General features: G+C 49.5%; 1 long non-coding RNA gene across 5 annotated transcripts; it reads right to left on the bottom strand.

Moving 5' to 3' along the window:
* Positions 1-858: 858 nt before the first annotated feature.
* Positions 859-7,807, bottom strand: LOC120385084. 5 transcript variants are annotated; one of them, XR_005589249.1, is made up of 4 exons: positions 4,974-5,125; positions 3,897-4,051; positions 1,971-2,300; positions 859-911 (listed from the first exon to the last, which is right to left on the bottom strand). It is a non-coding gene; the product is annotated as an uncharacterized LOC120385084 (long non-coding RNA). The 5 variants fall into 5 exon arrangements; XR_005589247.1 differs by lacking the exon at positions 859-911 and adding an exon at positions 7,764-7,807 and having other exon boundaries at positions 1,882-2,300; positions 4,974-5,056; XR_005589246.1 differs by lacking the exon at positions 859-911 and adding an exon at positions 7,380-7,422 and having other exon boundaries at positions 1,882-2,300; positions 4,974-5,056.
* Positions 7,808-21,658: the final 13,851 nt, after the last annotated feature.

Here is a 21,658-nt window from a genome sequence, read left to right on the forward strand (position 1 = left end):
CAGTCCCAGCCCAGACCCTGCACCCAGCACCCAAACCCCCACCTGCACCCCAACCCCCTGTCCCAGCCCAGACCCTGCACCTAGCACCCAAACCCCTCCTGCACCCCAACCCCTGTCCCAGCCCAGACCCTGCACCCAGAACCCAAACCTCCTAGAGCTTGTACCCCTTCTGCTCCCAAACCCCAACCCCTGTCCCAGCCCAGACCCTGCACCCAGCCCCCAAGCCCCTCCTGCACCCCAACCCCTGTCCCAGCCCAGACCCTGCACCTAGCACCCAAACCCCTCCTGCACCCCAACCCCTGTCCCAGCCCAGACCCTGCACCCAGAACCCAAACCCCTCCTAGAGCTTGTACCCCCTCCTGCACCCAACCCCAACCCCTGTCCCAGCCCAGACCCTGCACCCAGCACCCAAGCCCCTCCTGCACCCCAACCCCTGTCCCAGCCCAGACCCTGCACCTAGCACCCAAACCCCTCCTGCACCCCAACCCCTGTCCCAGCCCAGACCCTGCACCCAGAACCCAAACCCCTCCTAGAGCTTGTACCCCTCCTGCACCCCAACCCCTGTCCCAGCCCAGACCCTGCACCCAGAACCCAAACCCTCCTAGAGCTTGTACCCTCCTGCACCCCAACCCAACCCCTGTCCCAGCCCAGACCCTGCACCCAGCACCCAAACCCCCTCCTAGAGCTTGTACCCCCTTCTGCTCCCAACCCCCAACCCCCTGTCCCAGCCCAGACCCTGCACCCAGAACCCAAACTCCCTCCCAGAGCCTACACCCCAAACCCCCTTCTTCACCCAAACACCCTCCCTGGACCTTGCAGTGCCTTCTAACCTGATGGGTCTATAATTCTTTGATTCTAGCATCTGTCACCTCAAAAGAAGGGCTGGCGTGTCTGGATTTCCTCCGCATCCTCTGCAGTGAAGACAGAAGCAAGGAACTTTTTTAGCTTCGCCGCAGTGGCCTGGTCTTCCTGGAGTGCTCCTTTAGCACCGATTGCCTAGTGGCTTTGCTGACCGTTTGGCAGACTTCCTGCCTCCCATGGACCCCCTCCGAGCGTCACACCGCCCAAGGCCCCGCCCCCGAGCGTCACCCAAGCCCCGCCCCCCGAGCGGCGCCCCACCCAGTCCCCACCCTGAGCGGCGCCCCACCCACATCCCCGCCCCCCGAGCGGCACGTCGCCCAAGTCCCCACCCCAGCCGAGCACCGCCCAAGTCCCCGCCCCCCCAACACGGCACCACACCTCCTAAGACCCGCCTCCCCCCAGCGCCGCCTGGCCAAACAAAAACAATAAACCCAACCCCCGAGTGCCCCCCTCCCAAGGTGCCGCCCCAGCCCGTGCTTGGTAGGCTGGTGCCTGGAGCCGGCCCTGATCCCATGTACTGAACAACCCTTTGCTGTTAGTTGTTGTGCCTTGGCTAGTTGCTCTTCACGTTCATTTTGGCCTCTGCCCTATACTTTTCATTGGACTTGCCAGAGTTTACGCTTCTTTGTCTTTTCCTCACTAGGATTTGACTTGCCAATTGTGAAAGGTGCCTTTTTAATGATCTTAGAAAGGCTCTAGCGGCTGCACCAGCGCGAGCCTCTCCTAAACAAGGCCTGCCATTTTACTTGCACCTGGCAACTACTCCAGCAAGCACTGGAGCTGTTTTGCTGCAAAAACAAATTGGCCAGGTGAGACCGATGGCCTATGGTTCCAAAACTCTCAGTGAGGTGGAGGCGAGGTTTTCAGCTTGCGAACGTGAGGTATTCGCCCTGGTATGGTCCCTAACACATTGGGAATATTTAAGTGGCACAGCTCTCATTGTGGTGAGGACATGCCATACTCCAGTAAAATATGTCATCTCTGGAAGAATTAATGAGGAAGGGTATCCTCTACCCGGCTGGCGGGATGGACTCTAAGTCTGGTCAATCGGGATATTCGTACTGAGAAGATCCCCCCCATACGAGAATCCTTCCCTATGCTCCGATTACCGCAGGAGATGAGCACGAATGTCCGTTGCCAGATCCTGATTTAGACTTACTATCTCCATTCTTCTTAGCAACATCCTGGGAAGAAGTACAAGGAAAAGGGTTAACACTCTGGGCAGTTGATGGGAGTGCTTGTCACCACGAAGGGCATCCTGTTGCAGGGTTTGCTGCAATCCAGGAGGGGACACAGCAAGTGGTGCAGGGTACGGTGAGGCCGCCGTCAGCACAAGCTGCACAATGAATTGCGGTCCTGGCAGTATCGTCTGGGGTAGCACCTGAGGAAAACATCTGTCTGTGTTCTGCTTCTAGTTGGGTGGTTCAAGCCCTTCCCATCTGGAAGAAAAGAGTTCAAAGTAAAAGCCCATACGAAGGGGGTCGGTTCTGGCCACGCTTGACAATCAGGCCAATCAGCTAGCAAAACAAGCTGCTAGGTTAGGATCAGCATATACATGGGATAAGACCCAATTTCAGCTGCTGTAGTTAAGATGCCGTCTCCAGATGTGTCAGCAGGCCATGGCATCTTGACCCTGCAAAAACAGGATAATGATCTCCAAGCCCTTTTAACAGCAGGGAAACATCAAGGATATGTAAGGACAAAAACGGATTGATTATAGCAACATCACCAAACTGTGAATTACCTGTACTGGTTATGCCAATAACTCCACGAAAAGAACTAATAACTGTAGCTCATGGCCAGGGACACTATGCTGCGTCCAAAACTTTGGAACGGGTGTCTAAGTGGCGTGGTTGCCTAACATAAAGGAGGAAATACTGGAACAAACCTTTTCTCGATTTGGTATCCCATCAGAAATAGATTCAGACAGAGGACCACACTTTGTGGGTGAAGTCACAAAAGCGCTGTGTGCGGCCTTAAACATCAAACAGCGGTTGCACATAGCTGCTCACCCGCAAAATCTGTTATCGTCGAGAGGCTAATAGAGCCATGAAAACTGCTCTTAGAAAAGTAATAGATGTGCAAGGAAGGGATTGGGATAGCAAACTCCCATATATCCTAGCGGCCATGCGATCTACTAGAACTGTGTGAGGGTTTTCACCGCACGAGATGCTAACTGGGAGAATTATGCACACCCCTGAACTTTAGTGGGTGGGAGGAGTTCCACCGGATGAGTACCTTCCCAGGGTGCAAATAGACTTATACATGTCACAGTTGCTAGACACCATCAGCAGTCTTCAACATCGAGTAGCTCCTCAACTAAAAGCTAATAACCAAGTCATTAGTGCTTGGTTAGGCCACATTAATGATGTAGGATGGGTGGTTGGTACAAAGGTAATGTTTAGGTATTATATAGAAAAAGGCCATGTCCTTAGTCCTCGTTGGGTGGGTCCAGTTATCATAACAAACGGAGCAAGTGCCTCTGTATATCAGGTTCAAATACCAGCAAAGAAGGGGATCAAATTAAAGTGATTCCATAGCAGCCAGGTAAAGGAATGGAAAGGAAATCAACCCATTTAACTGTGCCAATCATATTTTCTCTTCCATTCCTAGATCGACATGACCGCCATCATCCTATTCTCTATGTATATAGGTTGCACTGTATTTGTTAAGGTTTGGTTAATTGATTTGGTTGAAGGTGACCATCTGTTCTGTATAACAGGGAGTCATTATGCCACAGAGGATCCCATGGCCACCCTGGATCCTTTGGAACAAAATGACCCCATTTCTGTTTTAATGATCAAGGAAGAACCGTGCTGTGTGCTCAAGTGGGTCAAAGAAAGATCGAACAAGGCAGGTATATTTCAAGCAGTAATTTCAGAAATGTGCCTTAACTATCAGGCTGCACCTGTGGGATGCAGAGAAAAACAGAAATGTCATGTAAGTGGGATATAGTAAAACCTCTTTTGGGAATTGTACCAAACTTAGGGTGCCCAACAGTTCTCAGATTTGCGGTTGCATTAAATTGGAAGTACCTGAGCATGTACCATGGGGTGGGTTTCTGGAAATATATCAGCTCCTTGGGTTCATGAAAGACCTAGTGCCATGTTCAGAATTAGTACTCCAGCACAGTCCTTCCTTCTCGGCTCTCAATGTACTGTTGTATCCACACCTTCTTGCAATAGTTCGTCTATGCAGGGAAATGGATGTAAAGCAGGAAGAGTCTTTTCATTGTAAAACTTTCTACTGCAGTAAGATCAAGGTTAAATTTTCCGTAAATAGTTAGACTTGTATAGGAGGTTTAAAATGAATGTTACAACGGCAGACTCTGGTAAATGGTCTATGGTAGGTCCGTATGGAATAAGAGTATACCAATTTGTTTTGGTTCTTCCTTCTCCTATTCCTAGTTTAACTGGTCCCGTGGTAATTAGGGAAGAAGCAAATCAAACAGTTATTACACATCCCCAGTCTGCGATAAGGAATGTTTTAATCAGCACTACCCTCTGTAATACTATGGTTGTATTTGGGTTCAATGCAAATTTTTCGCCATGTGACAATTTATTCATCGGGTGGGTCATAATTTGGCAAGCCACAGGTGTCGGCAGTTACATCTTTTAAAACAGGTGTAACACCGACAAGAGGGGAAATGTTAATTTCAGTATACATGTTTGCCGAATTATTCTGTATAAAAGTTAAAATAAGTTCTGTAAATCAAAAGGCCATTTTGTTTTGGTAAAGGACAAGGCGACCTCCATTGGGGTCAGGTTCTTGTTCCTCAGTACCTAGAAAAGGCGGGAAAGTGGGAAGAGCAGGAATCTGACCTTGCCCAGCAACAGCTCCCTACAGAGACCAATGAGGGAGGGGCCAGGGCACTGGCTCTTGAGCTTTTGAGCTGTCAGAGGTGCAGGTGGCTGCTCTCTCTCCTGGTGCGGTACAATCTTGCCACTGGCTATGGGCCTGCAATAGCTACTTACTAATTAAGTTGGGGTTGTTTGTTTGTTGTTTTGGGAAAGCAAACTTGCATACACGGACCTGGTCCGATTAGTTAGATCAATCGTGCACTCAGGACGACGCAAAGCGGTTAGGGTGGGAGTTAAGATAGGGATACGTACCTGTCTGTTTCATCTGTTGTCCACGGTCAGTGTTCACTACTGGCTTCTCTTTTCTGGATCCTGCACCCCTTTATCGCTGATGTCTGTAAAGATAGAACATCTTGTATTATAAGTGCCTGTGTGTTATTCCGAATCTCCAGAATCATTAATCCATTCCCTTTCCATTCCTTCCTCTCCTTAGCAAATAAAGTGTTGTTGTTTTATTTTATAGCTTTGTGTGTGTGGAGTTCATTAAAGTCAGCTCTGATAGATGGCCTTAAAAGGGGGACTCAGCGGGAGATAAACTGTAAGGCTCCCCGAGATCTTCTGATCAGATCGGCCTAGAGAGATAAAAATCCTTACGCTTGTTGAACCTCATCAGATCTCTTTTGGCCCAGTCCTTCTTGAGAGTGGGAAGGGGCTGGGACAGCAGCTTAAAGCCACATCTCCCCAGCGCAGGGGGCACATTTCAGTTAGTTTCACTTTGTGCAACTTAACCCTGAGGTTCTCAGCCCTGTGAATGAGACTGTGGAATTACCCAGCCCGTGGGAAAGACTGTGAGTGTAAAATATTCCCCAGGGTTGTTCCATCCCTGGGGGACCATCTGCCTCTGGAGGCTGGGGATGGAATCAGGACCTTTCACTGCCAGGCTTCTGCTTATGACCAGGACTACGTCAGCCGTGATCAAGTCTAAACAGTGACTTCCAATGAGCCTTAGCCCACCGACTGTTGTTAACGGGCAAGGCGGAAAGGCCTCAATTTACAACAATGGCCTAATTTTGGGTACCTCAGTTTCTCCCTTTGAACTACAGGACTGCAGGGAACTTGTTCCAACTGCAGCCACAGCTGCATGTGGAGTCCTTGGGCACTGCAGGTGTCCAGCCCCTACGCATGTAAAGGCAGGATCCCATATTTGGATCTGACATCAAGAGACATTCTTGAAATCTGGCCCCAGCCCACCACTGTGCTCTGCCTCCCATGCTGCCCAGGGTGGGCCAAAGGGGCTGTAGGGAAGGGGTAAAGCCCTCCCCCACCCTGGGAAATTCCTCCCACACAGGTGCCACTTGTGCCTCCCCCCAGCAGCTGTAGGCACAAGGAGTGCTCGGGGAGGGGGGAGCATGGACAGGCTGGAGGGGGAGGGGGTGGAGCAGGGATAGAGGGGTGTGACCAGGGTGAAGCTGCACCTCAGTTTTATACAGGGCCGCCGAGAGGGGGGGGCAAGAGGGGCAATTTGCCCCAGGCCCCGGGCCCCGCAGGGGCCCCTACGAGAGTTTTTCGGGGCCCCTGGAGCAGGGTCCTTCACTCGCTCCGGGAGCCCCGGAAAACTCTTGCGGACCGGGCCCTTGGAGCTTCTTCTGCTCCCGGTCTTCGGCGGCGGGGAATCCTTCCGCTCTGGGGTGGAAGGACCCTCTGCTGGCGAATTACTGCCGAAGCGGGACCCGCCGCCGACGTGCAGCCCGGTCTTCGGCGGTAATTCGGCAGCAGGGGGTCCCCGCCACGGGTCTCCGGGGCACTTCGGTGGCGGGTCATGAAACGGAAGGGCCCCCCGCCACCAAATTACCGCCGAAGTGGGGGCCCCTGCCGCCGAAGACCCCAGGCCCCCGGAATCCTCTGGGCGGCCCTGGTTTTATACCCTGGCAAAGCCACTAACACCATTAAAATGAGTGCAGCACACTACTCAGCTGAGCTGCAACCTCTATATTAACCATGTAGTTAAAGTGCTGCAGCGTCGTACTCAGGGAACTAGCAGCATCTGCAGCAGCATCTCTGCTCAGCCCAGCTTCCCCAGCACAGCTGAATTCCCTCCTTCTCCCAGACGGCTGCTTTCCCGACTCCTGCCCCAGTCCCCTCGGGCTGCTCCCAGATCCCCTCCTGCAGTGGAATGGACACGTGGCCTGAGAGCCCTGGACACTGGATTTCTCTGTTCACCCCACACCATGGACCCTGCAGGAGCGCTAGTGCAAGCTCCCCTCACCCGCTGCCCTTGATCACTGGTTTGCAGCCCCCAGCTGGGGGAAAGCTCATTCTCCATGGACCAATGAGTCCCTGGTCTCTCTGCTGGGACTCACAGACAGGGAGAAAATCGGTGCAGGCCTTGCTGGGTGTGGTTACGGGTGACGGGGTCACCTACCCCACTAGGGCCCAGGCCGAGATCCCAGCACATTCCACGCTAGCCCCTGACCTGCCATCAGATGGACTTTCAGCTTCTGTCCCTGTGGTGGGGGGAGGCATTGGGTCATTGCCCTGGGGGAGCTGCTGGGCGAGGGAGGCGATTTACCTGCTCACAGACCCAATGGGCTAGTTTTACTTTGGTTATTATAGTTGAAAAGTCATGGAAGATGGGAGAGATTCCAGCAGACTGGAAAAGGGCAAATGTAGTTCCCATATATGAAAAAGGAAATAAGGACAAGCCAGGCAGTTACAGACCAGTCAGCTTAACTTCTGCACCAGGGAAGATAATGCAGCAAACAATTCAGGAATCCATCTGAAAACATCTAGAAGATAATAGGAGAGAAGCAATAGCCAGCTTGGATTTATCAAGGACAAGTTGTGTCAAACCAGCCCCCGATAGCTTTCTTTGACTGGGTAACAAACCTTGCGGATGGGGGGAAGCGGCAGATATGGTTTATCTAGACTTTAGGAAGGCTTTCAATGCAGTCTCACATGACCTTCTCCTTAACAAACTAGGGAAATACAACCTAGATGGAACTACTCTAAGGTGGGTGCATAACTGGTTGGGAAACTGTTCCCAGAGAGTAGTTATCAGTGGTTCACAGTCAGGCCGGAAGGGCATAAGGAGTGGGGTCCCACCATGCTCAGCTCTGGGTCCAGTTCTGTTCAATATCTTCATTCATGATTTAGATCCTGGCATAGAGAGTACAGTTACATAGTTTCAGAGCAGCAGCCGTGTTAGTCTGTATCCACAAAAAGAACAGGAGTACTTGTGGAACCTTAGAGACTAACAAATTTATTTGAGCATTAAGCCACTGAGCCATCCCACCCCCACTCCAGGGGCAGCCATGTGCTGGGAATGACGCAGGGCAACAATTTCCCACCTACACAAGGACAAATCGCTGCAGATAACACGGGTGGAAAATGCCCCTCACGAGAGAAGATTTTAAACTGACGTTTGAGACTCATGGGGAGAACGGGGGAAATCGGGGGAGACGGGAGAGCTGATCATTGGAGGGGAAAGGGGGAAATCGCCCCAGATTTTATAGCCCGTGTGTGAGACACTGAGCGAGAAAACGGGCAGACCTAGAGTGCATTTGTATCGGGGGCGAGAGCCTAGTGGCACAAACAGGGACAGGATCCAATTAACCCCCCTCCCCCCTACCCCCGCCCCCCACTTCTCACCCACTTGGGATTTTCCTGGCTGCACAGAGACAGTTCAACCCTCCCCGCGTCCCACTGACCTTCCCCTCCAACTCCAGCTTCTCCTCCCTGCCTGACACCCCCATCTCCCCCACACCACAGGGGATCCCCTGCCAGGCCCCAGTCTCTGCCCCCAAATCCCAGCGATGCCGGGGCAGCTCCTGCTGCAGCTCCACTGGGGCTGAGGCAGCTCTGAGGCTTCTCCCGGGTTCCCGGGCAGAGTCACTTTCCTGCCCAGCCCCAGTGCCCCCGGGGTCTCTCACTCCCGGGGCTCCGTGGGAGGCTGGACACCAGGGATGCAGGACGGCAGGAATGGGGTGACAGGCCTCCTGTTCCTCAGTCTCACGGCGGGACCCAGGGGTTCGTCGCTCTCCGGCTCGGGAGCACTGGGAAGACCCGACCGTGGAGGGGCCGTCGCTGGGGACGGCCCGCGCAGGCGCTGAGCACGTCCTTATATCACTTCTGTGGCGGGAAAAGGGCTGAGGAGATGGAACGCTGAGGGCTGGTTTTGGCGGGAAAACCGGTTTGGACTGGTTTGAGCCTGTCCCCTGATGGTAAACAAGTCCCCTCTCAGAGATGGAGTCCAGGGGTCAATAGTTCATATGCTCCAGATTGGATCTTATTTTAAAGCCAGTGATTTACTTCGTAGACATCTTATTAACCAACTAATGGAACCTATTCAACAGTTCATACTTCTCACACCTAACAATGAGATAAAAAGAACACAGACAAGCCTTGTCAGTAACAGCTAATGTCCCAACTGGGACGCACGTGAGCTTGTTGCAGAGCTGCTGCTCAGGGATGGGAACCTCCTGGCACCCCAGCCTCCAAAATCACTCAGGCTGCACTTTCTGCACGACTAGGTGCTGGCTGAGGGGGCGTGGAATTGGTGGCCTCTGCTGCAGGTGATGGGAATCGCAGGTATTTAAAGCCATGGCCTAGAGGAGGGAAGTGCCTAACTCCAGAGTCTGCAGCTGCCTAGGGCCAGGGCTGAGGATTTAGAGCCCCTAGTGCTGCCGTTGCAAGGTTCAAGCACGCTCAGCCCTGGCATTGCCACCCTCCTGCGGCTAGTAGCTGCAGCTGGCTAAGGCTGGCCTCTGGGAACTGGCCCCATGGCTGTAGCCAGAGAAGCTGCAGGTGGCTCTGTGACTACTGGGGCCATTAAGCTAGAGCAGCTAAAGACACTGGAGTTCACCTCAAGGAACAGAGGGCACCAGTAGGACAGGAATGTCAAGGGGAGCAGGGAAGGAGGGAGCAGGTCAGGCTGGCAGAGGGAGCTTCCAGCTGGGTGGGAGCATTTCCAAAGTGGAAAGGAAACAAGTATGGGGAGAGGTGGTGGTGACCAGGTAGCAGACTAGCATGTAGATGGGAGCAGAGGGAGAGAGGCTGGTGGCTTCTGGATTCCCAAGGGCTCAGTCCTGACTTTGGGGAGATGGTGTTTGCAGCTGGCTGGCTCACATGGTAGGATGGGGGCTGAGGGGGGGAATCTGTCAGACCTGATCAGGTGTCTGCTGGCTTTAGAACTCTGAGCTGAGACTAGGACCATCTGCCGTGACTGGTGACATGGGGGGTACTGGAGACATGGCTAGAGAAGGTCTGAATGAGGAAGGAGATAAATCTGTGGGGAGTTTCCTTGATCACTATGAAAGTTCTGCTCACTGTGGACACTGGTAAACCCACATGGGTGTACAGCTCAATAAGAAAACCCGGGGGCTGAGGGAGCTGTGTATGGCAATGCGTACAGTCATGTAGGGGTGTGTGATCAAAATGAAAAATGTCTCTGAGGTTCAGTACCGGGTATCCTATGGCACCAATGGCACTGCCCCACCAGGCCCACACTGGAGCCCACAGTGACTACATAGGGGCCTACAAATATGTTTGGTGCCGGGACCCACAAAAGGCTAATCCGGTCCTGACTGCCTGAGCACTATTTCAGCCTCACATTTTGGGTGGACCTCCCACAGTGGGAGCTGCAGAGCCCTCCCCCGCAACACCCCCCCCTCCCTCCTGGTGTTGGGAGGGGAACAGGAGAAAGAACAAAATAAGCAAGAGAAGAAGAGAAAGGAGGGAGGAAGGGATGGAGGAAAATGTGAAACAAAAAGGACAAACCCTAATGTCCCCAGTGATTCTAAGGGACAAAATCCCAGGTGCGCAATAAAATTCTGCCTCTTTAAGCTCGTGTTTTCCATGCCTAGAATTCAACTCTCACCAGATGGATCAGACTGAACAGGTTTCAAACCTCCAGGAGGCTCTTACCTTCTAAACAGGGACGGCTGTTTTCTAGTAAAATCACTAAAAGGGAAGGAGAAAACTCGAAAGAGGTTCCTCCTGGCGCTCACGTCCATGAACCCGAATACTCTCTCAGTCCTCAGAGAGAGACCTGGAGAAGGAGAAGGAGAAGGAGACCTGGAGAAGGAGACTTGCTCCAGTAAAGCCACAGGGGTCTCTGAGGTTTCCCTGGCCCCTCGCCCCTGTCCTGCCTGGCTGATGTCAGCATCTCTCTGTGAGGTCACCACCTCCCCACCACCTTGGACCAATAGGCTGAGGTCCTGCAAAAGGCCTTTGTGATGTCACTGCCACACCCCTCCTTGCTGGGTTAACGTCCTGCCCTGGCCAGGCACTTTGCAGGTTTGAGCTACTCCCTGTGGATCACCCCACTCAAGGAGCGTTCGTTCTAGGCAGCAAGCCGGCTAGGCAGGGAAACATCAGACGCTGCTCCCAATGCTACCCTCAGATTTTCAGAAATTAGTCGACTTTATGGCAAGAGACCATTAGAGCATCTAATCTGACCCCCTGCGTATCGCAGGCCTCCTGTAGGACACAAGAGCTACTTTTGGGGCAAACACATTCCATAAAGGCATCTAGTCTTCATGAAATGACATCAGGAGATGGAGAATCCACCACTTTCCTTGGTAACTTGTTCCTGTGGTGAATCATCCTCGCTGTTGAATATTTGTGCCTTAGTTGTAATATGAATTTGTCTCTTTTCACCTTCCAGCCATTGGGTCTTCTTAGGCCTTTCTCTGCTCGATTCAAGAGCCCTTTAATACCCAATCTTTTCTCTCCATTAAGGCACTTCAACACTTCAATGAAGTCACCTTTCAATCTTCTTTTGAGAAGCTAAACAGGTTGAGCTCTTTCAATAGCTCACTAGAAGGCATTTTTCTCCAGCCCTCAGAACCGTGTCACCTCCTGTGACATTACTGACATAATCTGTAACTGTATAGATCACTGTTGCGACCACTGTTCTATATTCGCAGCCAATATTGTAGAAAGGTTGTTGTGTAAGAGGTCTATGGAGAGGTTCTGATTGGCTGATTATAATGATGCTATCTCTAGATGTGTATCATTTTTGTAGTTGATGTTATGAATATTGGCTCTATGCTGCCCGTATTTCAAACTTGTGCTCTGCTTCCAGGAACACCCCAGCCAGACAAGTTGGTGTCAGTTCTGCCTAGCCTGCTTGATGGCCCATTACGGACCATCAGCTCTACAGTCGACCCACTGAGAGAAGGCAGATACACCTTGTGACTCAGCAAGCTATGGAAGGACCTGCCTATGGACAGAACTCTAAGGTTTTTCTATGCCATGTGCTTAGGGAAGATGTATTTTCCATGCCCTGGTTCCTCGCTGACCCAGAGAGAACAAAGGAACATGAAAACAAAACCTTCCCCACAGATTTGAAAGTATTTTCTTCCCTTATTGGTCCTTTTGGTCATGTGCCAACCAGGTTATCTGAGCTTTTTAACCCTTTACAGGGTATTTAATGCTACCTGTAGCTATACGTTTATGACACCCTGTAAATAGCAATCTGCAGAATGATTCTGAGAAAGGGCAGGGTGAAGGGAAGTGGCTTCAGCAGATTTACTGAGCATGCTCAATGCACCCTAAGTAGCAAATTCCTACACACAGCAGTTTCTCACACTACACCTGAGGCAGCATGAGGCAGGGGCTCCATTGCTGTCCAGATCCCACCCAAGAGCAGATCCCCAGGGGCTGCGAGACCCTCAGCTTCTGGGACCTGTGTGTGGAGTCTCTTCTGCCCACCCAGGGCTGCCCTGGGGTCCTTCTGGCCCCTGGTGCCTGCAGCCCCTGGCCAGGGGCAGCAGAGCCTGGGACTGGGTCCAGCTGGAGAAAGTCCCCACCTCGGATGGGCACAGAAAGTGCTTCAGTGAACGTCTGTCCCTGGAGCAGCCCCTCTGGCACCGCAGCAGCAGCCCGGAGCTCAGCCCCGGCTCCCAGCGCACACTGGAGGCAGCAGCCAGCACCAGCAGTGTCTGGTACCTTACAAAGCCCGGCCACCAGGAGCTGCCCCACGGCTCTTTTCCTTGTTTTTCCTGCTTCCTTCCTACCAGCCCCCCACTGCTCCAGCCCCTTCCTGGCTCCTTCAAGCCCAACCCAGGCTGCAGCTGCCGCACTCACCGGGCCAGGGACTGTCTGAGGTGGGAACTAGCCCCATCTCTGCTCCTCCTCCTGCCCCTGTGTGTCCCAGAGCCGCTGCAGGGACTGACCCGCACCCAGGCTCTCGCTCCTATTAGCGCTCACAGGGGCCAATCCAGCTATGGGAGAGTGAGCGCCCCTGGGAGCAGGGAAGTGACCACATCTCCCTGCCAGAGGGTGGAGGAGGAGGAGGAAGAAAGGGAAAGAGGAGAGACTGAAAGGGGATAAGGAGAAATAAGTGGGGAAAGCAGCACGTCACTAAGGCTAAATGACTATAGACACCACTCAGCTAAGGGTTAAACAACACAGTGATAAAGTTCAGGTCAAATCAGGAAATCAATGAGTTAACAAGGATATTGCGCTGGAATCAAGTCGTCAATTTAGTCCAACCATCAGATTAATACAGTAGAAAACCAACCCCTATAAATCCTAAAAGAGCAACCCAAGAAGGCAGGTGCACATTTAGTGATGCCAAAACCCCAATCAGAGATTTTGACCCAGGCAGTGCAACCCAGATTTACCCAGCTGAATATTTCAATGCTGAAACCAAATCATTGCTGACATTTAGCCCACAACCTCAAAGCTAATTACAGTTTTCTCCTTAGATTTCACTATTCTGTAGCTAATACTTCTCCTCGCCCTCTCGGCCCAGAACACATACAGACCTTAGAGAGACATTAGTAAAAAGTTCAAACAGCTCTCGCTGAACAATACGTATCTGACCGCTCAAGTCCTTCCACTGCTTGCGCAGGTGAGGAGCATTCGTTCAGTGATTCTATAGGGCAGGGTTTTAAGGCTATTAAGATTTGGGGAACTATTCTTCCTAACATCTTCCCGTTGTAGATTTCAGAGGTGTTCACACACTGACACCCACTGAGCGACATCGTTACACTCCAATCTAATAGAAAGGCTGGGAGGTCTCCAAGTTCATAAAAAGAAAGACAAAAAATAGAAAAGGGAACAAAGAGTTTCTAAGATAATAAGGGGTTGGATCTCTGCACCTCTCGGGCTTTGGATTCACCCAGAGTAGGAACTGTAGCTGCAGTTTAGGAACCAGGTAATGGCATAGATTTCCTCTCTCTCAGGAGCAGGGAGTGACCTATGTCTCATTCTCTCTGTCTCCCATCAGGTGATGGGACCGTGAGTGAGAATGAGGAGGGGAAACCCCAGCAGGAAGATGCTGAGGAATTAGAACCACCTGTGCTCTATTTTCACACTTTCTAACCTTTCAAAGAAGCAGGAGGCAGAGAGGTGAAGGAATCAGCTGTTTTTCTCTCTGTGCTTCATCTAACTTTGGATCCAAATGGTAAAAGACAGTTGTTCCCAATTTAATCATGGCGTCCTTCAGGAGGGTGACCAATGTCACTTAACTAGGAGCCGGGTTCTAAAAATAGTTTACCTGGGCCACAGGTCACCATAGCTTCCATCTCAGGGGTGAAAATCAACCACTAGTACCTGCAATTTCTACCTGAGCTCTTGTCAAATCTTTGACCTTCCTTGGAGTAATTTGACACTTCTCTGGTGTAGAATTCTTCACCAACCACACAACAGATCAGTAGCGACAGTGAGGCACAACTCCTCAACTATGCCCTTTTATTTCTTTAATCTAGTGGCACAGATTTAAATTAGGGACTAAATTCAGGTGCGGCTTAGAGTCCCTGTAAGACACCAAATGTCAGGTCTCTATTAAACATAGGTATCTTTTGCAGCTATATCACATTCAACACGGATTTCATTTTCTACACATTTGCAGCATCTCCCATGGGTGAGCTGAACAGAAGTGTCACTTCCATTTTTCCCATCTCTACCTAGCTAGGGATTGCATTTCCCAAACAATAGGCAACATGCAGCTGATTAGGAAGGAGATATCTTCAGGAGCGACCACCTGCAGCGCCTGGGCCACAACGGCTTTGGGAGCCCAATGCATGGGTACTTTTCTTATGTACAATTCATTTACTAGGGTATAAATCTTCCTAGCCCCTTAGAAAAAATACTGACCTAACCAATTGAACAACAGGGGGGATTGGGATGGTGATGGGGAATAAGGGAATCCCTCTGACTTACACTGTCTTCTTCTGTTGTTACAGAGGGTGAAATGATGGTTTCCCCTATCCCTGCCCTGTTCCTGCTCTTTGTTATAGTTCAATATATTTTAAGTGAGGAAAATGGTAGGAAAAATATCTGCTCTTCAGCACAACGTGAAGCAACATCAGAGCAACTGAGAATGAAACAATTTGTTCCCCAAAGGAGAACTCGATGACTAACAATTGCTGTGTACTGGGGGAACAGTATAACCGTGATGCTCAGGGTTTGTTTAGACTAGGGAAAGTGATGGAGTTTAGGTCAGGTCAAGGGGGAAGCTAATGCCAACCCCTGCACCTGGGCTGCATCTGCTCTACAACTGTAATTGTCTTTTTACCCCAAGATCACTAACTCGAGCAGCCAACGCCATGTGCAGCCCTAGTGGATGTCAGGCACAGGTAGTTTTGCCTCAGTGTAGCTTGTTGGGAATCAAACCTCTCTCCCACCTGGAGCTGATGGAGTTTGGCTGTTCTCAGTGGGAGCAGATGACAGAACAAGGAGCAATGGTCTCAAGTTGCAGTGGGAGCCATCTAGGTTGGATATTAGGAAACTAATTTTGCTAAGGTGGTGATGAAGCACTGGAATGGGTTACTTAGGGAGGTGGTGGAATCTCCATCCTGAGAGATTTTTAAGGCCTGGCTTGACAAAGCCCTGGCTGGGATGATTTAGTTGGGGTTGGTGCTGCTTTGAGCAGGGGAATGGACTAGATCCCTCCTGAGGTCCCTTCCAACCCTGATATTCTATGGTTCTATGACATACACTCCTACGGCTCAATAGAAAAGATCACAGGACTGACCCCAAAGACGGGTGAGCTGGAAAAGGCAGAAGCAGGCAACTCATCTGGGGGAGCTGAGCTACTACGGTGAAGATGGTGCACAGATCACTATGTGGGAATTAGCAAATGTGATTTAAAAAACAAAAACAAAATCTTTGCTCAGCAAGGCATTTATTACAGTTCTCTCTTACGTGGATTTTCTGATGCCTGATAAGGTGTGAGCTCCAACTGACGCTTTTCCCGCACTCAGAGCACGTGTAGGGTTTCTGTCCTGTGTGGATTCTCCTATGTGTGATAAGGTGTGAGCTCCAATTGAAGCGTTTCCCACACTCAGAGCACATGTAGGGCATCTCCTGTGTGTGGATTCTCTGATGTGAGATGAGGGCTGAACTATCAGTGAAGTGTTTCCTCACTCAAAGCATGTGTAGGGCATCTCTCCTGTGGGGATTCTAAGATGTGTGATAAGGGGTGACTGCCGACTAAAGCTTTTCCCGCACTCGGAGCACATGTAGGGCATCTCCTGTGTGTGGATTCTCTGATGTGAGATGAGGGCTGAACTATCAGTGAAGTGTTTCCCGCACTCAAAGCATGTGTAGGGCATCTCTCCTGTGGGGATTCTAAGATGTGTGATAAGGGGTGACTGCCGACTAAAGCTTTTCCCGCACTCGGAGCACATGTAGGGTCTCTCTCCTCTGTGCATTCTCTGATGAGTGACAAGGTTTGAGCTCCCATTGAAGCTTTTCCCACAATCATGGCATGTGTAGCGTGTCTGTTCCAAGTTGATTCTCTCGTGTGGAATAAGGTCTGAGAGGCTACTTAAGTTTTCTTCTGACCTCTGCTGAGTCTCACAGGCTGTTTCTTTTCTGGGAGTGCACAACTCCCGGAAACGTTCCCTTTGGGTCTTCCTGATAACGTTCCATGTGTTTCTACTTGCTCAGCATCTTCCTGCTGGGGTTTCTGGTCCTTATTTTCACTCACCATCCCATCACCTGATGGAAGACTGAGCGAATCCAGATATAGGTCACTCCCTGCACCGGAGAGAAAGGAAATCTCAGAGAGAGGAATGGTAAAAGGGATGAACAAACCAAAATATGTGTGGGAGAGATCAAACCTATCAGGTGCTGATTTTCACCAGAACACTCTGGGAAAGCTACATTGGGCAGGGACCTGCTGCCACTTGTCAGAGCATAGGTGGGAAGCCATGAGTCACATCTGCCTAATGATTCCACACCTGCAGGGAACAATCCTGAATTTGGAGAGCTCATAGGGTCTTTGTAGGGCATCCCAAATGTTTCCTGAAATCACAGACAGTTTTTGAGCTGATTTAACCAATTCCTTACCCGTGCAGGCAGCTCTCGGGAGGACTTCTTTCTCAGAGCCCTGGAGATCTGGGATCCACAGCTTTTCCTCTCGTTCCAGCTGCGAGATCACATCAGGTGTGGAATCTGGAAGCCCTACTCCAGGCAAAGAAAACAAGGGAGGTGAGTGGAATTTGTGGGATACTTGTCACAAGGAATAGTCCATGGTTTTACCCCCAGCTCATTTTTAAGCAGTAACATCCCAAGGCCAGCTTCCTTGGCTCAAAGTGGCAGGAGAGTTGTTAATCATATTCATTACCTTAGTGCCTAAGAACGAACTAACAGTGAGTCCCCATTGTGCTCGGCCAAGTACAAACACAGAATAGTAGATGGCCCATGCCCTGAAGAATTTACAATCTGAATAGACAAGACAGACAGAATGGGGGAAAGGGTAGAACCCACTGTTAGAATAGAGATATTCAGGTCTGTCTGTAAAGCCTAGACTTTAAGAACTTAGGTGTATTTTTATCACTTAGCTAGTTACAGGGGTATAAAAACAAAGAATCAAAATCACTGTCTGCCTGTGTATGGGCCGTCTCTCACTAGGATAGTCTGAGGTCTTGTTCTTAGTTGAAGTTATGTATATTGGCTCTATACTGTCTGTATTTCAAGTTGGTGCTGTGCTTCTGGGGGCTTGGCTACACTTACAAATTTGCAGCGCCACAGCCTGGAAAACATCCCAGACAAGTTGGTGTTAGCTCTGCCCAGCTTGCTTGATGGCCCATTAATGACCATCAGCTACACAATTGACCCATGGAGAGAAGGCAGACACGCCTTGTGACTCAGCAAAGTATGCAGGGACTGGCCCATGTGACTCCAGACTCCATTTTGCTGTAATTTTCCACAGTAAGGACAAAGAGGTTGTTACACCTGGAAAAGCCTATCTAAGGCTGATGCCTCATCTCCATCTGGTCTACAATCCTGCTTCTTACCTCTGGAGGGACTTTGCTACAAACTGAAGCTCTGCACAAAGGACTGATGACCCATCCCAGTGGGGGATGTACTCCAGAGACTTGATTTGAACCTGCAGTTTATGCCATCACTGCTACAAGCCTGAACTAAGAACTTTGCCATTACTGTATGTAATTGATTCCATTTAACCAATTCTAGCTCTCATCTCTACCTTTTTTTCCTTTATGAATAAACCTTTAGATTTTAGATTCTAAAGGATTGGCAACAGTGTGAATTGTGGGTAAGATCTGATGTGTATATTGACCTGGGTCTGGGGCTTGGTCCTTTGGGATCGAGAGAACCATTTTCTTTTATTGGGGTGTTGGTTTTCATAACCATTCATCCCCAGGACGAGTGGCACTGGTGGTGATACTGGGAGACTGGAGTGTCTAAGGGAATTGCTTGTGTGACTTGTGGTTAGCCAGTGGGGTGAAACCAAAGTCCTCTTTGTCTGGCTGGTTTGGTTTGCCTTAGAGGTGGAAAACCCCAGCCTAGGGCTGTGACTGCCCTGTTTGAGCAATTGGTCCTGATTTGGCACTCTCCGTTGGGTCCCGCCAGAACCGCATCGTCACAGGGAGGAATGCAGCAAGGACTCAGGATCAGTGGCCAGGGTCACTGAGCATAGACATGGGGAGGTTATATGGGGAGAGGGGTTATGAGTGGGAGAGGGAGGTCAAATGTTAAAATAATGATATTTGGGGAAAAATGTAAAAGAAGTGAAACTGAACAGAAATAAAACTGGAGTGTAGGCTCTAAAGCAACAAGGCTTCAGTAGGGATTGAGGGTTAAAGGTCTGGGATCCCCCACAGCTCTAGATTCCCAAACCTCTCCTCCCTCCCAATGACCCACCCAGCCCACTTCCCGGGTGCCCTTCCTCCACGCTCCCCTCCCCTTCTTCCCATTACTCTCAGCCAGCACCACTTCCCGGCACCTTGGGAGCTTCTTGTATTTTCTCCTCATCTCTCACTACCTCCTACCTCCCTGCTGCTTCTTAGCTCTAACCCTGCACACACCCTCCCCATGTCCTGGCACCCCAGAATTACCTACTCCCCCCACTTCTCGGCCCTCCCACGGCTCTCTTATCCCTTCACCCATGGGATCCTGAATGGCAACAATACACGCTCTCCTAAAAGAGCTCATCTCACTGTCACACAAACCATGCATGAGTCATACACATATTTACTCAATTTAGAATTCTACAGGAGGCATATTTTCCTCTTAAAATGAGGAAAAGGCATGAAAGCTACAGTGATTAATATAGCCAATAAGGATATATTAAATCCAATTTTAAAATGACTGACGGCACCAAAAAGGCACATGTCCAAAAATGATACTAGCATGTGGGAGATAAGGCAAAAAAAGGGGAGCAAGAAAACCTGCAAAACTTGTATGATGAATAAAGGTATACAGTTATTACTACTCAGGTTCTTTAGAGACCCCACAGCTTCTAATAACCCAGGCGACAGGACTCCTTACCCAGCAAGACCACCGTCTCATAGTTCTCCTGCATGACATCCCTGTAGAGGGCTCTCTGACTGGGGTCCAGCAGAACCCACTCTTTCCTGGTGAAATACACAGCCACCTCCTCAAAGGTCACCGGCCCCTGAAAGAGCAAGAGTCCAACACTCAGTACCTGCTGCCCCACTCACAACCCCACTATTCATGGAACAGCAGCACCAAGTAAATGGAAGCTCCAGGAGGCACATGTTAACAGAGTCCCACCCCACCTTGCTTAGAGCAGCCAGGAGGCATCAGAGGGTGGAAAGAGAGAACCTTTGTGTCTCCCAGCTGACAGACAGAGGCAGAGTCATCACATTTATCACATAGCTACTAGCCAGGGCTTGATATAGGAGATGGGGCTGTCTCTGGACCCTGCTGGTGGCTCCTGGTAGGAATCTCCAAAGAAAATATATGGAAGAAAGGGGAAGTCAACAGTAAAGAATAACAGTTAGAAAGTCAGAATTGTAGAAAATTGGTAAGGGAAGCTATCAGAAATCAATGACCACTTAATGAAAATAAGAAGGAAGTTTTAAAAAGTATATTAAGTACAAAATTAATCCCTAACAATGGTAGTGGTAAATTACTAGATGGAAATGGCAGAATTATCAAAAATAATACAGAAGAGGTAAAAGTGTTCAATAAATATTTCACTCCTGGAGTTGGAGAAAAACAGATGATGTAATCATATAAGACGTTGACAACGACAGTCTTTCCATCCCAACAATAACTCATGAGGATGTTTAACAGCAGCTATTACAGTTAGACATGTTTAAATAAGCAGGTCCAGATAACTTGTATTAAGAGTTTTGAAAGACCTGGTGGAGGACTGTTAATGTTGATTTTAATTAGGACTTGGACCAATGGGGAAATTCCAGAAGACTGGAAAAAGCTAATGCTGTGCCAATATTTAAAAAGTGTAAAAGAGATGACCCAGCTAATTACAAGAGTGTTAGTCCGATACTGGGCAAGATAATAGAGCAGCGAATATGGATTTAATTAATAAAGAGGTAAAGGAGGGTAATATAATTAGTACCAATTAACAAAGGTTCAGAGACAACAGATCCAATCAAACTAACTGGATATCCTTATTGGGTGAGATCAAAAGTTTGGTTGCAGCTAATAGTATTGATGAGCTAAGAGGTGAAAACATTACCTAGACTTCTGTAAGGCATATGACTTGGTTCAGCACAATATTTTGACTAGAAAACTAGAAAGATACAAAATAAACACAGCATACATTAAATAGATTAAAAACTATGATTGTAAATGGGGAACCATGCTTGAGTAGATTTCTTTCTAGGGGGTTCCCACAAGGATTGGTTCTTGGCCCTGCGCTATTTAACATTCTTATCAATGACCTGGAAGAGAATATAAAATCATCATTGATAAAGTTTGCAGTTGCCACAAAGATTGGGGTTCGTGGTAACTAATGAAGTGTCAGAAGATTCAGGCTCCAGCACTGGGAGTCCGGGAAGTTTTCCCAGCCCTGGCTGGAGGGTTATTTCCTGTTCCACAAAGAGTGGAAGTTCCATTCCCAACTCCTGTGCCTTGAAATTAGGCCCTGACACTACACCACACATTCAGCATAGTGGTATGATTATAAAATGATTAGGACATAATTATGTTACATTTTGTGCAAGATGCATCATGTTCAGTGTCATTGGAAAAGTTATGATTTGCTGAATATGACTGTCCTATTTGTGTGCATGTATCATGTTCTTAACTGAAGTTATGGATATTGACTCTGTATCTGTATTTCAAATGTGTTTACTCTGGGTAACACTCACAACAAGCCTTTCAGGTACAACAAAGAAGCCAGACAGTGTTCATGGCTCATCAAGAAAGACAATGGACCGTGGAAGAGCTTAGCCCTCTTGTGAATTTTTCAGCTAGCCTATGAGTCATGGCTACTATGACTCAGCAGGGCATGCTAGGGCATGTGAGCAGACCACATGACAACAAACTCCATTTTTGTACCTGTATTTTTCCACAAACTGGACTGGGAAACAAGTTTGGAACAAATGGTTCCCGCAATATGGAAAAGCTACATAAGGTGGAGTGTGACATCATTTCTTGGCCTCATTCCCCACACAAGAGAACTCCTGGAAACACCTGAGGAAGAAAGACTGAACTGGGGGAACTGCTGGTCCCAGGGTAAAGGGATTTTTAGCTTGTGTACGGAAACTTGGTGGACTGCTTGTATCATCAGTCAGGGTGAGAAACTG

This window comes from Mauremys reevesii, linkage group 17, assembly GCF_016161935.1.
Source record: "Mauremys reevesii isolate NIE-2019 linkage group 17, ASM1616193v1, whole genome shotgun sequence".
In the NCBI taxonomy this organism is placed as follows: domain Eukaryota; kingdom Metazoa; phylum Chordata; order Testudines; family Geoemydidae; genus Mauremys; species Mauremys reevesii.